Source organism: Opisthorchis viverrini (genome assembly GCF_000715545.1).
Source record: "Opisthorchis viverrini unplaced genomic scaffold opera_v5_257, whole genome shotgun sequence".
Taxonomy (NCBI): domain Eukaryota; kingdom Metazoa; phylum Platyhelminthes; class Trematoda; order Opisthorchiida; family Opisthorchiidae; genus Opisthorchis; species Opisthorchis viverrini.
Window position 1 is genome coordinate 229708 of NW_008751913.1, and position 17057 is coordinate 246764.

At 40.5% G+C, this 17057-nt stretch overlaps 1 protein-coding gene across 1 annotated transcript in view; it reads left to right on the top strand.

Annotated features, from left to right (window-relative positions):
- T265_09114 (hypothetical protein) overlaps nucleotides 1-17057 on the top strand; it is a gene marked incomplete at both ends in the record, with an annotated part of 82640 nt that overhangs the window by 42469 nt on the left and 23114 nt on the right. The gene's annotated exons all lie outside the window — the stretch shown is intronic.

Consider the following 17057-nt stretch of genomic DNA (forward strand, 5'->3'; position numbering starts at 1 on the left):
TAACTGATTTCATGTACTCCACCATCTTTTATTAGAATGGAAAGATGATAGAAATAGAACAGACGTCAGCGAAGCAGTCTACCCTTTCTGTTGAGCAGAAATATTTTGGCACGAAATCTAATTAGCTGAATGAACGCTGGCCTTCTGAAGGAAAATACTCTCAAGCTTTATTGGAGAATAACCACTCGACATCCATAGATTGTCACTATCAAGCTGATAAGGGGATACAAGCATGGCAAACCAGCGACTTTTTACCAAAGAATTCGGCTGATGACCTAATTTATCCCCCTATCTAGATCTTACAGCCCTGTCAGTTTTCCACCCGATAAGTAGCCAACAGCTTTAGGGAAGAGATTACCTTCATGCCATGCTGCCAATCACATGATGACATTAGTCGTCTCCTTATTTCCTGGATACAAAACGACTGATAAACCATAACAGGCTACCGGTGAACATCCTGGACTTCCTTCAATACCATCTCTAAACTCCTGTGATGTCCAACTTGATAATCACCCTTATGCTAACCCCAGCTGCAGGCACTTTAGTCAGGCATCTGTGGAATTTATGACTTGCACGTCAAAGTCCAAATCTACTTCTCTGCAAACCCTACTCATGTCTCGTTCCCCTCTGTTCATTACACATCTAACGAACTCCTAGGTTCATTGGCCTACAAGCTGACCTAGCGCCTACCAGTCCTCTTCTAGTCCAGTCGCATCCGCTGCATCTCTGGGAGTCAAATACATGATCCAATACACATGTTTAGCCTACAAAGTCATTTCATCTTCGAGCATTCCTATAGTTGCTGCAGCGATTTGTGCCAGCATTTTCATAAACTGTCTCCTTGTTCGCTGCCAAAGTTCGTCCTTTTTCCCGGAGGTCCCCAGAGTTATAGAAAAGAGTTAGAGAAACACGCTTAAGCGCACCCAGGATCGCATTTTGGGTGGCTTCAGTCTGACGTTAACTTGGATCAGATAACCACCGCTATAGGCAGGGAGCTCTGCATGCACTGTTTTCTAGCATGTATATGGAGGTCCCTGAGGTTCAGAGCTGTCAAACTCACATCTTGATATAAGGCGCTTTATTTCCCCGGAGCGCAGAATACAGTCCGGCCAGGTGATTGAGTAGACGACAGCTCGGACGTAGCCTGGGTGTGAACAGGAAGCCTGGATGGAATCAACAAGTTTGTGAAACAGAAAAGACCAGTGTGGTTGTAAAATCTGGGAAGGTTGAGTAGCTAGGCTGAGAACTCAAGAGCAAAAGCCCTTCGGCGAGCTGATCAAACACATTATTGGAAGATTGTTACATTCAAATCGCTGAGCGGAGAATTTTCAGCTAGTCGATTGGCAATGTGCCTATTTTTGGTCGATTAGTTTATATTCCCCATCAGATTGTGAAGCAAGGTCTCTCTTGATACACACGATGTACTACTTGGCTGCTAGATTAGATGAGCCTTTTCAGCGTTTCCGAAGATGGAGGGGGATTTTGGGTACCCGTATTAAATAGGTATGTCGTACGCATTTGTTCAATCCATGAATGCACTAGCTTTAGGCCCGTCTTAAAACTATAACTGGCTTACTTTGTCATGAAATATCTGTCTTGGGAAGGTGAGAAGCGTGTCCAACAGCCTCAAGCAAGATTTTGAGCTGGCATCTGGTCCACTAGTTAAATTTTTATATTACACCAAGTGGGCAAGCGCAAAATTGCGATTTTCCTCCAACTCTCTAGTCAAATGGACTGTTCTGAAAATTGTTAAGCATAAATTGATGCATTTGAAGCGCACAAAAATTTAACACACACCTCATTTTCCTATCATCGGTTGCATCAGGGTACACCCTAAATTGCCCAAAAGTTTCTTGACAACCACTAGAGTTTGTCAGAGTTGTTTGGTGCATTTTTTGTTCGTTTTTTTCTTCCGGATTATCATGCTGTCCGAAGATAGGTTAACAGACACGGATTCGGAAAATATCATTCTTTTACTTGAAGATTATCTGTCCACGCCAGCCATTCTATACACTGTACAAGGGGTGTTCCCGTTTTTCGACACATATTATGTACCTCCGCACTACAGTGATAATTCAAGATTCCCAAACACGAACTGCATTATAAAAAGATCGATTTTGTTGATTGACTCAAAAATCCGGACAACTGCATAAAAGGCAACTGCATCGTAAAAATAAAGTCAATGTGCCTAATGAAGGCGCGGGTACTATTCACTGGATCACTTCAATTATGACAACCTAAATGATCCTATATACAAACAACTGTGAGAAACGTCTAACTCTACGGCTGTGGGACTCCTTGAATCGGAGGATCTTAGGTGTATTAAAATATGTGACTATCACTGTCTTCGTAGCGAAGCATCAGGAAGTAGGCAACCAGACGGCAAATGAGTAGGCATTTACCCACGAGTGCGAATCATTAGAGCGTTCGTTGAACTAATCAGACTGAGGTGGCTGTCGTTGGTATCAAATGTGTTTAATCCTGGCATACACAGAAAGCCTTGTCTTCTGTTAGTGATAGGTTCGTGGGTCACGGGGCATATGGGCAGAGCCATGTGACCTTTATGGTTTGAAACCATGCCATAAAAGTCATGGCACTAAACCATTCTTACTGGTGTGCATGGTATCATTTTCTTGCCAGATTATCCAGCTACAAGGCTTTCTGCCCGCACGGCTGTAAATCATCTAGGCTCCACTGTTGGCTGCTGCCGTGGTGCTATCAACGGTAATGATTAGAATGATAAAACCAAATTGATTCAGTTATTCATTAGCTAAGACATTTTATTTCAGCATGTCTGTAAAAGACCTGTACTGATATCTCTTTTAAAGCAGCATCTGTAAGAAGCCGCACTGCAGCCACTTTAATTTGAATTCAATAAGCTCATAGCCATTAATCTTAGCGTACCTTAAGATTTTGAAGTTCTTTCGATTTCAAATGGCGCAGGAATTACGATGCTACAATCCAAAAGGAAAACTGATGTGTGAAAAAACATAGGCTCTACATCTTAAAATGACAACCGCATGTCACGGTCGATAACCAACCTTATTTCCAAGTGAAACACACATCAGTTGACGAACTAAGCATCACTACAAAAAGCCAGACCGAGGTCTTCACAAATGACATAATGAACCTGTCAGAGACTGTCAACCAGATGCTTGTATTAGCGGGATGGTTCACCAATTCATAATGGCTTCTTTTTTAAGTCTGTTTTACAATGAATGGATAGTATCTCCTGAGCAACCAGAATAATTTATACATTATGAAAACATTCTTTATGAAATCTTTGGAGCTTAATCGCATTTTTGCAGTATGCAAGTTACAAATATCGATTCAAATAATCTTTCCCACAATGTGTCCCAGAATTAAGTTGCATTCCTCCCTTTTGTTTTTTTAGTGCAAAGGCAAATATTCGTCTTTACACTGTTGTGCAGTTTGGACAGAGCTTGTCTCGGTTCTCAAGGCAATGCACATTACCACAGCAAAAAAATTCATTCCATAACAAACGCGAAGGGACCACCAGATTGCTCTATATTTCCACCCCATTCTTCTCATGCCAAAACCAACACGCCACTTAAGAACACGTTATTTTTTGTTTTATCTGATTATTTTGCCATTTTTGCTTCATCTGCCACTCATCCAGATCTACCGTTTTAAATATACTGGTATTCCCAATAAATGGAACTATATTTATTTCGAATTTACGCATCTCCTAGTTTGCATTTCAACTTTATGTGAGAAGAAGCAAACCTGGATGAAAGGACCAAAGTAGAACACCATCAAACGGCCAGAGTTTGAATGCCTTCGCTCAACTCAGAGAAGCGGTTGTATACATTATTTCATTATTTTTGACTACTTAGTCAACAGGTGGCAAACGGAATTTTTCTATTTTCTAAGGTAAATAGAAGTACAACTCTTACGCACCTCGCTTCACTTGGTCTAAACGCACAACATTTGGGTTTGATATAAGCATCTGTGTTGCTTACGTTGTTAAAGTTCTTCGAATAATCTGACAATATTCCTACCGGATAGCTGATCATTGTGCTGTATCGCTTTGAGCAATCTGGAGACACGTGCCTTGCATGGGCGTAAAAGTCGGCCCTTCGGGCTATTCTGCTGTAGATTCTCACAAGTTTCCCAAGTTGCGTATTCTCCAGAAACGGAGTCCGTTGTGGTATCTTGGACTGAATTCTGCCTTGTGCGTCAGAAGTTGCTAGAACTTTGAGTAGATACGATTTTTCTCAATTTTTCGCCCTCGTTAAGCTAGACCGGACAACTACTGAGTGTGTTTCTTGAATAATGCATTCATAATTACGAAGGAGACTACTCTTTTGCGAGGGAACACCATTTTCAAACCTGCCTATTTGCCCCAAATGTCTTCGCTGTTCATCCTCATTGGAAGCGGTCCAGTGATAGTGCGTGATAACCCTATGTTTGTGATTATTGTGCATTAAATTAAAGAAGGAATTCCACGCTGGAAAGATCTTTGTTTCAGGACGACAGTAAGAACGACAGCAAATATATGCTTTTAATTGTGTAGATGGTAAATCGGCTTAAAAACAAGCGGACGTGATTGTTAACTAAGACAACTCTCGAACTCATAGAATTCCCGCCTTTTAGTTATTGTAACCGTCCGTTTATTGTAACTCGCCTCACAAACCCGTTCAATACTTCTGTACTCATTTTATCAAAACTTTGGTTTATCAGTCTCAGGGAGGAGTCTATGCCCGAAGACAAGAAGCACTGTACAGCTGTTCCCTCCTTACTAGGAATCAAAAGCAGTGTGCATTTTACGAAACTCGAAGGATTTCGGCTTCACTGAAGGGACGAAATTCCTACTCAATATCACCGAATCTCCCCACACTGTCGAGGAGCAACTAGCAGCTCAGCGTTATGGTGATTTCACTGGGTTTGTAAAAATTCTAAAAAACGGTCAGTCGAGGAGCGGATCAGTTCATGAGAACACGAAGCGGTTTCCGCTATTGAAGGATGAGTGGTACTAGGTCCTGTCTAAATGGCGCGCTAATCACATTGTTGTTCAGCCTGTCTTGGCTAGACTAATCCGCTTCCAATCACTGGTGTGAACTTCTCGGTTTCAAAACTCTTCGTTTTGTGAGTTGAGCAGTTTGATGAAACGACAGTACAGTGCTTCTTGATCTGTCGGCTTAGATCTGCCCAAATGACGGGCAAACTAAATAAATCTCACCTTTTCGTGATTTTATTCGGTATTCGAAAAGCAGACAAGAATTGGCAAACGAGTGATACCATGCTTGTGATTTCCACGCCTTGACAGCCCGGATTGCATATTTTTGGTTCCAGATAACGGTGGACAGTTAATGAATAAATACGCTCACCATATGGTACAGTAGACTGATAAGAAGAACGTGGCCGAAAATTCGCCGATCACCAGTCTCCACGTGTACAATTTATATGGTCGCCAAAACGATATTTAACCCCCTTTCCTTCGTTCTTTCTCAACTAATGACCCTCCACCTATGAAAAAACTGAAATCCAGTGGACTTGAAATCGCCCTTCGCCATTCACAACAAAAATTCAGCATAGTTCAGTGATTGTACTAGCGTTTAATGTTCATGATGACCGCAAAATTCTTATATATCCATGTCGACTCTGCGTTTTATATTCAAAACAAACTAATCATTTTTTCTACGGCTCATGCCAAGCTGCAATTAACCTGCTCAAGCAGTATAATCTGCAATTTTCAACCATGTTTATAGTGACGTTAAAACAACAGCATTTAAAGTTACTTTTGTCTACGAATGAGATTATTGGAATGCCTTCGGTAGTATCACTACATTCATTATACGGACGTCTTGGAAGCCTTCAAGCAAAGTTGATTTTTCCTATACATCTGCTGTGCCTACAGCCTTCCAGTAAGTCTGACTGATAGGTCACCAAATCCACTTAGCTTGTTTAATACAGGAGCAGGAGAAAGATATTGCGCTAAAGTACTTTGCAATATGTTTCCAATTCATTCCGGTGGGTTTTTTGTCTGTACCTTCTTTGATATCCGTCGTAACCAAGAGTTGGTAGTACGTAGACAACAATCTTATTGTTTGCTGTTCTTTTTCCTTGATCTTTCCGTCTTAATTGGAATTGTTACGAATTTATAAAAAATGCCTGACTCAGAAGCTTATGTTTAAGGTAACAAGATGTTATGAAGTTCGCTTCAGAATCTTTTGAATGTTTTAAAATATTTTGCGACCATCATCATCGTAATACAAATAATGAACAGGACACTCCCCAGAACATTTCATCACTTGTGTCACAGAACCCTAACATGAGAAAATCCAGGCACGTCCATTGTCTGCATCATAAATACGCCGCTGTTATTTGAGAATCCGGTACGCTATTTTCTACACAAAGTTGGATTTCAAACTATTTTTTGCATTTCTTCAACCTGGTGACTCCAGTTTGAATGCTGTTTCCCCGAATTTTTCCACCGATCATTGTAGCTTGGCTTAAGAGGGCGTTTTCTTTTGACTTCCATTTTTGGTGGATAATACAACTAGCATATTTGAGTTTTTGAGTGAAATACGACCATAATTACAAGACGATGATTTTGGATAACTTTCACATGAGTAGCCATAACCAAGAACATTTGTGTCTATATTATAGTCCACAAGCTTCACTCAGTGTGCGTTCAGACGCGCTTTTACATTGAAAAAATTTAATATTCTCCGACCAAATTTTCGCATTTTATACACAACAAAACAAGTTTCCAGTATTTCTTTGAATACATCATCCACTTGTTGATCCACGTTTTCTAAGTGACTGATATTCGTTAAGAATACAAGAGCATCAAGTGATCGCAAAAACAGAGCAATCATGGAAACGGCAGCTAGGAAGATTATTAGATGCGCATATGTCAAATTTTGAATGGACTGCGCGATTTTCACCATTGATTAACCGATCTGGTCCTATTTTCTGCATCTACGTAACCTCTGTCTTTGTTTTCAGTCACTGTATTATCCGTGGAGTGGGCAGCAAATTACTTGTTCATCCTATATCCGTTATTACCAATGCAACCTTCCCAGCAGGCCGGACTTGGTTGACTAAAGCATCGACTTTGGTCAGCATCTCAGCTGCAACCATCTATTAGATTTTTCCAATGGATATACCAGTTAACATATATACCTCTTAACCAGAATTGATCGATTTCAAGGGCACTGGTTGTACATTAGCACTTGATACGTTTATAGAAGGGTTAGTTGCACTGGGGAGGCGAAATCACGGTTACAGATCTCATGCTTTCTCATAAAACGACACCACCCGCTGTCACCAGATAGTTCGTCGGTACCCACGATTTGGATGTTACTTCTGCCTGGGATAGGGAAAAGATGATATTATCTGAGCTTTTGCTTCTGCCCTGATGCTAGAATGACGCCAGAACGTGTCCGATGATTAGACTGCTCTCCATTCACTAGCAAGTCAATTTGAAGGTGAGTCAGTGTTGGTTCCTAATACCAACATGAGTTCGACCTTAGGCTAACAAACGATTATTTTACCTTCCTGAGCTTTCGTTACTTCCCCAGATAACGGATAAAATTGTTTACGTTGCATTTTAGAGTTAGCAGGTATTTTTGAACAATAACCAAAAAGAGTGGTTTGATAAATTAGGCAAACTGTGATTACCTGTGTGTTTTGGTGAAGTTGTTTTTTTCCACATTACTTAATCGCAGGTACTTCCCTACCGACATTGGATGAAAAACTCAAAGTGAACTGTTTTACTTATTAGGTTTCTGGAATACGTCTAGCCAAATCGGAGGTTAACGGTTGGATAGGACATTTATTAATGCCAGCTGTTTAGCAAGACAGCTGCAAGTTTGTCACGAGCAATTTATATGAAAGGAGAGGCCATAAAATTAAAAAACATCGTACCCTCATCGCGCCTATCGCATGCGTCATTAATGTTAACGAGACAAATTATCCAAGCTCTTAGAAGATAAAGAATGCCAGCCAGCCTCCGCGTAACTACTCAGGAGACATACACACCTGAAATACTTATCTGAAAATCGTAAATCAGTAAGTAACTGGATGCATATTCTCCACAGCAAACGTGGTCAAAAGTATGATAGATTTTTGACAGACTGCGCGTGGTTAGTCTAACTTTTATTGTCCAGATGTTGATTGTGCAATATAGGTTACTGATGACCGACTCAGAGTTGGTAACGAAGATGTGTCGCTCACCTTAGTCAAACGTTCAGTCAGTAGAAATTATAGGTACATTTGTACAAAACAGACACAACTGGAAGGGGTTCTACATATACGCACATCCACGCACGCTAATACTCATCTTCAAGGGTGAGAGAAATAACAACGTCCCCCTTCTGATGGCATTTTTGGGTTACATTTACCAATATCAGTTGTCGTCCTACGATCCTAGTTACCCTCAGCCCGTTTCCCTTCAAGACCGTTTGTGCAATCATGCAAACTGGAGCGTAACGGTAGACCCGATGTTTTGCATTTCACTGGATAGCTCAAATGGACCGAATTCCGGACGTCCTCCTTTCTTATCCTCGTCTCATATAACAGGTTGGCGTGACAGACATACTTGATTACAACACCGTTCCCTAACTGGGTTTTGTTAGACAACGGTTCGCCGTTCACTGTCTGTTTATCTCTGTCCAACAAAGTGGGAAGTAGTATCGATCCAATAGAAACTTTTTGTAGTAGATAGTTTTCTCAAAGTTATATTTGCAGTCCGAGTTCGTAATGTCTAGCTTGATTTTCAGCTTGATTTTAGTCAGTTTGGTAGCCAATCACCCGACTTCATCTGCCACTTTTATTGACCGCATGCATTATAGCAGTCTAGGCAACTAATAAAGATTCGATTGTTTTACTTCTGAAGACCTGATTGTAAAGTCTGCTTGCTCTTTCATTTCTTCCAATATTGCTCACATTTTTGCGCCCACTGGGTACCTGGTGAAGCTTTGATGAGTAAACTTTGAGATTTGTACGCCAACTGAATGGGTGAATCCCATAATTTATGGGGATGACAAAATGAAGAAGTTCCAACCCGTCGGAATGAAGCTCACGAAGTCTCCCTGTCTTCTGTCACGGATAGACAGAAACTTCCAAACCCACTTCACTTTACCTCCCAAAAATGTAGCTTAGTCATTTTCATGCCCACTGGTGATATGTTTGTATTCTTCTGTTGACAGCTGCGATTGAAGAGTGAATAGGTGAAGCACATGAAGAATTATCTGACAATGCATTGTCCATACAATTCACATCAACGGAAAGATACCGAGAAATTCTCCTCCGTATCCCATTCAACTAAGCAGGCCTTGGCAGATTGGAATTTTTTTATACCGAAGGTACTGCACGTGTGTGATGCACAGTGACGTGTAGATACATTTCATATATGATAGAGTGCAAACATCAGCACGCAACTTAACTAGAAGATTTTTACTCCCACGGTGGGAAACACCATCGCGCATAGTCACAGTTCTGGCGCGATTGATGGGTGACAGAATATATAGTGTTCTTCAAGGACTGCTTTCCCAAAGTAACCATATTGTTCTATTAATAGTCAGTCCTTATAGGTTAAATCGGGTCTTTATTCAAAAACGACCTTTGTTTTTAAACTTTAAAATAGTTGTTGTTAGGATAGCTTTCTAAACATTGCGATTTATAGGTTGCGCGGAATTGGTCGGCTGGCCTGGAATCGTGTCATGCAAACATGTGATTTAAGTGACATTGGAAGTGAACTTCAGTACAATCGATAAAATATTGCCCTAACTAACCACAGTTTGTTTTGTAACACTCAATACACTTCTCTGTATATTGTCTTGTCTACATATCCTTGATACCTGATACGTGAATTTAAGAAGACCTGGCGTAAGTCATAAACCGTGAGCGCTGACTAGAAATTATAACTCTTATGAAACTTCGTGTAATAAAAAACCTAATGTTTCCCTCTCTCTGCGGTATGGTTTTATTTAAACAGCATGGCCGCTTGTGGCCTTCCTTGCATTTCTCAAGTTCCTCATCAACCACGCACTACTGAGAATTAACAGTGAGCATTTCTCATTCGGCCTACAAAAGATCACTTGTGAAAATTGACACCAAAGTTCCGTTTACGCTAACACTTCGCGAGTATTGCGCTTCACAGTATGGATTCATTTGAACCAAATGTGGACCATCTATTTTTCACATGGGTTGGAAACATTTCTACTTCTGAATCGATTCAACGCAGCATTTGTCCGACAGACGTTATCACAAACAGTGCTGTCCAGAGACAGCTCTCCCACTCCGCTGTTTTGGCATTAGCCAAACCATGCCAAGCCAGGTAATCTTTACCTTTTCCGGATGGATATTTGTGCACATTTCACCTTTTTTACTAACATGCTTTCAGACCCACTGCCACCCCTTCCACATCCTCCATCTATGCTTTCTCAAATTCTGATAGCTGGCTAGGAAATTAAACCCTGGATTCAACTGAGTTTGTTTTTTGTTCCTAATTTTAGGAATAAAATGAAAATTTGCGTTAGCGTAAAACACAAAATGAAACCCGTTATTGATCAGTTTACGATGATAGGGGGTAATTACCATAACTTGCGTTTCCAACCCCAATTTTCGGTTAACACGCTGAGGCTGACCGTGCAACACAATGAGGCGTTGAAATGTTTCAAAAGTGCCATTAAGAGGGACCTATCTGTATATTTTTTGGACATGTTTAGCTGAGATTTTTACAGTTAGGAGGAAAAACTTACTGTTGAATTTGACTGTCACAGAAAACTTGCCAACATTTCTTATAATGTTCGGGGCACGCCGACTAATTTCCCCCTAACAAAATTGTCTGTTCATCTGTAAAAAAGCACATTAAGTTATTAGGCTACAGTTGACATTCAAGAAAAATGTTTCTGCACATTAATTAATTTTTAAAGGAAGTGTTCAGCAGAAAGTTGAATGAGTCAAACATGGAGCCGGTATTCGGCTGTCAAAGGGGTCTCCATGGAGGAAACCTAGTTAACGTCTTTCGGTTAACTTACGAGTGTTGTCCTTCAATGGCGAACATTCCAATATATTGGCTGTTGTTGTGAGTGAAACATCAAGCGATAATAAACCTGTACATTCGGTCAAAGAAATCCATGTATTAGAGCAGCAGTCCAGTCTGCCGTTACAACAAGCCACAATTGTCCAGCTACTCATGAATACTTGAGAACTATGGGTTTTAGGTTAAGGGAAGGATACGGGACCATATCTTCACAATCAGCTTCTACAAATTTACTTCTTTTTTAAGCATACTGCGCTGAATTTTTCGAGCCAAATCAGCCACACGTTCGAGTAAACAAAACGTTGTGCTCTCCTCAACTTCTTTTTTCATGTTTGAGTTGATCAGTGCATCTTTTCACAACGTAGATGCTGGCGTTCACTCACTCACAATGTTGTCTGCTCACTACCCCTCATCCCAACACTAGTCTCCAAAACAACCATCACGTTTTTTTCTCGCATGTCGAAACCAAAACAATAGTTTGTCAGTAAAACTGATCCGGTGTCCAAAAACTCCGTTTTTCAGCCAAATTTGTCGAAGCAGGATTTGCTCAAGTATTGGGAACACACTCGCCCTAGTTTTGAAAAGTCAACTAAGTTTAGCGATTATTTCCTGTTTCGAACATCAAAAACAAGACACAATCAATTCACTATCCTCCAAGTGACTAAATCCCCCAGTAACAATATTATGTCCGAAATTTTTTCATCCGCTGCTTTTGGAAATACACCACAACTAAATTTGGACCCCTGATGAATGAAAAACCATTTTCTCTAACGCTGAGAAAGCATTTTATGTTCTATTGTAGTGTGTGGTGACCTGATGGTGCAAATAACGGTAAAAAGCAGCATTTCTGGAGAAGGATAATGGGTGTGGACATCCATATCAAGACTAGATGTTGTTAACAGGTTAGGGGGTTTAGGGTGGTTTCCAGTTCAGTAGGCTTTATTGGTTCCAGATAAAATCACGACCAATGATGTTTACGGGGTATGGTGCCTCGGTCCTTCCTGGCCCCAGACTTGTACATTTCTGGTCCCATAAACGTCCTCAAAATCATCATCAATATTCGTCTGTTTGGTCAGGGTGGCTGGACTTTGGACGGGCGTCGCATTTGTGCAGCTCAAATTCGTTAAATTACGCAGCACATATTGTGGAAATTCTGGACTACATTATGAACCTGTTTCGGACTTACCGGATAAGAAAATATCTCGGGATCTTGAAGGTTGAGGCTACACCATGCGAAGATTTATTTCAGAGGAGGACACACCTGATGAATGTCTAATCAGGTGTAAAGAACGGATGCCCAGTGAATAGTGCTTACTGTAAAGCAGCTTGAATCGGTTCAACAATTTACCACCTAAGCAAGCACATCAGCAAACACCGATTCCAAACTATGACGGCTAAGAAGTGACCCGTTGGTTGCTTTGCACACCTTAACCAAGAATAACAGTTGAAACTGATGAGCCAGAATTACTGCCACAGGGACCCAGAAGCTACGCCAATAACCTTGCACAGAGGCTTCTCTGCCGCTCAGTCGCCGTGATTCCACTCAAACCGACGTTATTTTCCGCTGTACTGAAGAATCTTTCCCAAACTTTTCGGCATATTCCCAACCCTGCTCAATTTATTGACAGAGTGAAGGCCACCGCTAAAGGTATGCCGGTGATCCCGTCATTAGGGCAAATTTTTGTGCGCCCTTTCTGTGACTTTGGGCGGTCTGAAATGAAGGCCCTATCAGAAGGCTCTATCAGAGCTTGAGAAGACACGGACTTTCTCTGGTCGGCAGAAAGGGTGAATATTTTCATATACGTTTATGTATGCTCACTGTGTCCGTAAATGCCTTATGGTTTGCAGAACAACATCCACCCCGAGAGTTTAATTGTACAGTTTGCATTCACGGAGGTTTCGGCTGTAAATAAGTGACTGGTTTACAGACCACGAGTTTGTTTGGATATTTCATTCACCAAGTACTTTGAAATTCGCTGAATCTGAAATCCAACAGCTAAGTTTAAAGCTACGTTCATACCTTTAACTGGAGGGCTAATTGAGCTGAGAAGTAGATGGAACACTGAATTAAACGTGCACAAATCGTTTTAATTATATACCAGATAGGTAGAAACCAAACCAATCGTTCACAGGCAAAGTTTCAAGAGTGAAAAGCATGCTTTTGCTTTTTGATTTACCGTTGCTAAAAAATACATTTTAGAGAAATTGTCACATAGAATGATTTACACACAATACACGTTTTCTTGCAGTGAATATTCGGGGACGATGAGAAGTATCATTGCACAATGCATTAAAAATGTACCATATTTAATTTGGAAATTTCATCTGGATGGGGCATCCAGTTGAACCAACTAACATTGTCATCTCACATCCTGTCCTTGCAACCTTTTTTGCGACCAAAAAGATGGCTATTCTTTCCAGATCAAGTAACACGTAACATCAAATGCAACATTCTTTAGGCTTCAAGCCACCTATTAAGAGATATGACCGAACTCATTTAAAGCCGTACGTATATCTTTCAAGGAGACAATATTCTCGGTAGCGTTCTCGAGGCTGTTGATTGACGTATTAATGGTCGTTTCAATCCCTGCCAATTGTTCCTTCACCGATTATGGTAACATATTACATGCGCCTTCAACACTGATTCAGTAGAATATTATTCGGGTCTTCTTGTTTAAGCTATCTGGGTGAGAGCTCTGTACACGTCACCGCCTCTACTTAGACAAAGGATTCGTATGAGACTTGGGGCGCGGGGAAAGAACATGTTACAAAAAACAGCTCGATCCGAAATTCAGTCGGTTTCTTTAGCTCAATGGCTAATCAAAATGATTTAAGGATGTGCTCTTTCATAACTTGCTTCCACCTTTCGCGCCAAAGTAACTGAAGCTTCATCACCTCAATTTACATAGCTTCATACCTCCTATTTTAAGTTAGATATCTTGTGAAACGGCTGTTTAACATGCGGATGCATTCCTTCATCAAGAGTGTTAAACAAAAACAGTTCACTTATTCCCTTATTTTAACGATCTGAAAACGATTTTTATCTCCAAATAGGAGCTTAAATTCCATTAGATTCATCTGTGGTTATTGAATTCCTCGCCGAAACGGGGCCAAATATTGTAAAAAGAGACATTGTGATATGTTCCAGTTGTTAAACTATTTTGTTCAATTTATCTTTTTTTGTGAAGCGACTTTGCCAATACAACCACGTGTTGAATAGTTTCCCCATGGATAGGCAGCTTGCTTATTTATCTTCATTTGTCTCCATTCAGATTCCACATTGGTCGGGTACACGAGGAAATTTTCAGGAAAGATAGTGACATGATTTGAATTGCTCTGGGCTATGTGGTGTTCTATCTGCTAGTTCGTGCTTCAAATGCAACGGGAACAAACCATTACACTTGGGTACAAAATCGCCGGCTCTTGCGATTTTACCTCTGAGTGATATGAACTCAAAAGTCATGCTTTATTTCAACAAATTCATATAACTGATTTCATTCTACTAAACAAAGTGGCAACGATAAAATAGGGTTACTGCGCCCATGCAACGGAAAATATTTTTGGTGGTAATTGTTCAAAGGTTAGAATGGTGGATTATTTCACGTATCTGATCTCAAAAACAAGCACAACGGAACTTACTGCCATTAGGCAACAATCAGCACTTGAATTATAAACCAACCAGTGTTTGGTTTCAGAAGATGTACCCATTGTTCAGTGAGTTGTCTGTTACACATTAGCTCGTTTTTTGACCTGTTCTGGCGCATTGCTGAAAACTGAATGCCAAGAATCCTACGCAGAGAGAATTTTTGATGGTCTGTTTGAATTGACGATTGACGTTGCAATATGCGCATGTTAACGCCCTGCTGGAGATTGTCACTAGCTCCGTGTAGACTGTATCAACAATAAACCAAGACACGTCTCTGAAATGAATATAACAGTGAGTCACCAATATTTTCTCCCGCGTAACTTGACTGCTCCTCAAAACAGGTTGACGTGATTTTTGCTATTCACATCTACTTATGATTACTGTCAGTGAAGCATGCGATTTGGCTGTCATCTGGAATTACGGTACTAATAAGTTTGGATACAAAAGGTGGGAAACTGGCGTTTGGTTACCGTAAAAGTGGATGACAATGCCACTTTTACGGCAACCGGTCCGAAGAGAGACCAGGAATATCGGCTTTCAGTAGCAAACGCCTGACATGTATATGAGTATATACACTTATGTTTACAATTAAACCTACTCTCAAACCCCGCATTTACAGTGATATCTCGATGAGCCTGACACAGGATGTAGGGAGTACGGTAAGCATACTTTTATTGGGATTTTGATCTCTTAGATTTCTGTCTTAAATATACACGCAATGAATGAAACTTGAGTGTGTTTAGGGAACAAATAGACCTGCCAGTAAACCTGATTTTTGTTGCTAAAAGATTCAACTGAAATTCTCTTATATGATAACCTATGAATGAATTTACCGCACAAAAGCCATCTCACACTTCAGTTAGCACGACGATGGCAGCTGGCTGATGCAGCAATTGTTTTACCATATATTCTAGCACGTATTCTAAAAAGTAAATAACCTCAATTTCAAGAATTGATCACGGCACAGAAATGACGGTCAATCGGAGAGTTCCGCTTTTATGGGATTGTTCCTTCTCGCTAGCTGCAATAAACCGGCATGCTACGGATATTCCGAGCATATCGGGGGCATTAATATATACGAGATAAATATTTGTTTATATCTGTACCTTGCAGTCCGACTAGACAATTTTACGTAAATCCATCAACAACCAAATTATCACGAATCCACAATAAACAGATGGAAGTCATTGGGTTATATTTAGGCTTTTGGTCCTGGTCTTGGAGTTTGCGTTAAAAGAATATTGTGTTGAAGGATTTTGCAGACACGTGTCACATTCCACAAGAAGAGCGGCAGTTCTTTCTTGAGTCTTGTGCCTGGCGGCACTTTTTCGGTAAGCCGCACAGTCGCTAAAGTTCGGAGTTGTTGGTGAAAATGACGTTTTGTCGTTTCCTATTATCCTTGAGTACCACAGAACCGTCGAATGATTTGCAATGTTTTATGATGATGTGGACAGCGTTGATATCCCACCCTCCAATTTTTTACCCTGGACCCTTTACACTTTGCTGTAGTCCTCCGTGTTTTTCATCTGAATAAAGGCTAAAGTGACAAACTAATAAGAAGCATTAGGGAATGGCAACGGTTTTCACCAATTTTTGCCTCACTGTTATCAAATCTCCCAAAAAAGAAGAGTGCATACTGCTTACTGTGAAACACGAAATTATTTTTTGTGTTGTGTTTTGGAAAATTGTGCTTTGCGGTAAGGAATTACTAACCTATCAGATATGTAAATGCAGAAGAGTGCTATGAAATTTGATGTTGATGAAAATCTCTGACAAGTATGTCCACTGTCTGCATGACTTCTTCATTACCTGATTACCTTCCAGTAAGTTACCTTCTTATGCTAGATGAATGGAAATCGCAATGTAGTTAGACCTCAATTCAGGTGGGTAATTTGGCAGAATACCTGACTAACATACCCTACACTATCCTGTAATAGATGACGCACACAAACGGTCTGGTTAATAAAAAACTGAATCCTTCATAAGCCACTTATATAAATAAAGACCGTTTGGTTTGGCTGCCCTGGTTCGCACAGAGGAGCTAAGCATAGATTGGTTACCGTAATCAGTGCTCAATAATCATGTATGTAATGAAATTCCATTTCAATCAGCGACCTACCCTGTTTTTATCGCCTTTTATCCAATAGGATACGAGAATAGCAGGGATTTCGAGAGACCCAGGGACAGCGAACTCAGTACTGCCCCAAGGACATTTTCAATAGTATTAGAAGATGTCACGACGCGCATTCTGGAGTAAGATTTTGGAAATAGGACAATAAAACAGAATGATAGAAAACATTTCACCACTGAAGGACATTGGATGCTGACAAAGTGGACCATTTTACTACAATGGACATGGAAATCGGGAAATATTTATTTCATGGGAACGAAGGT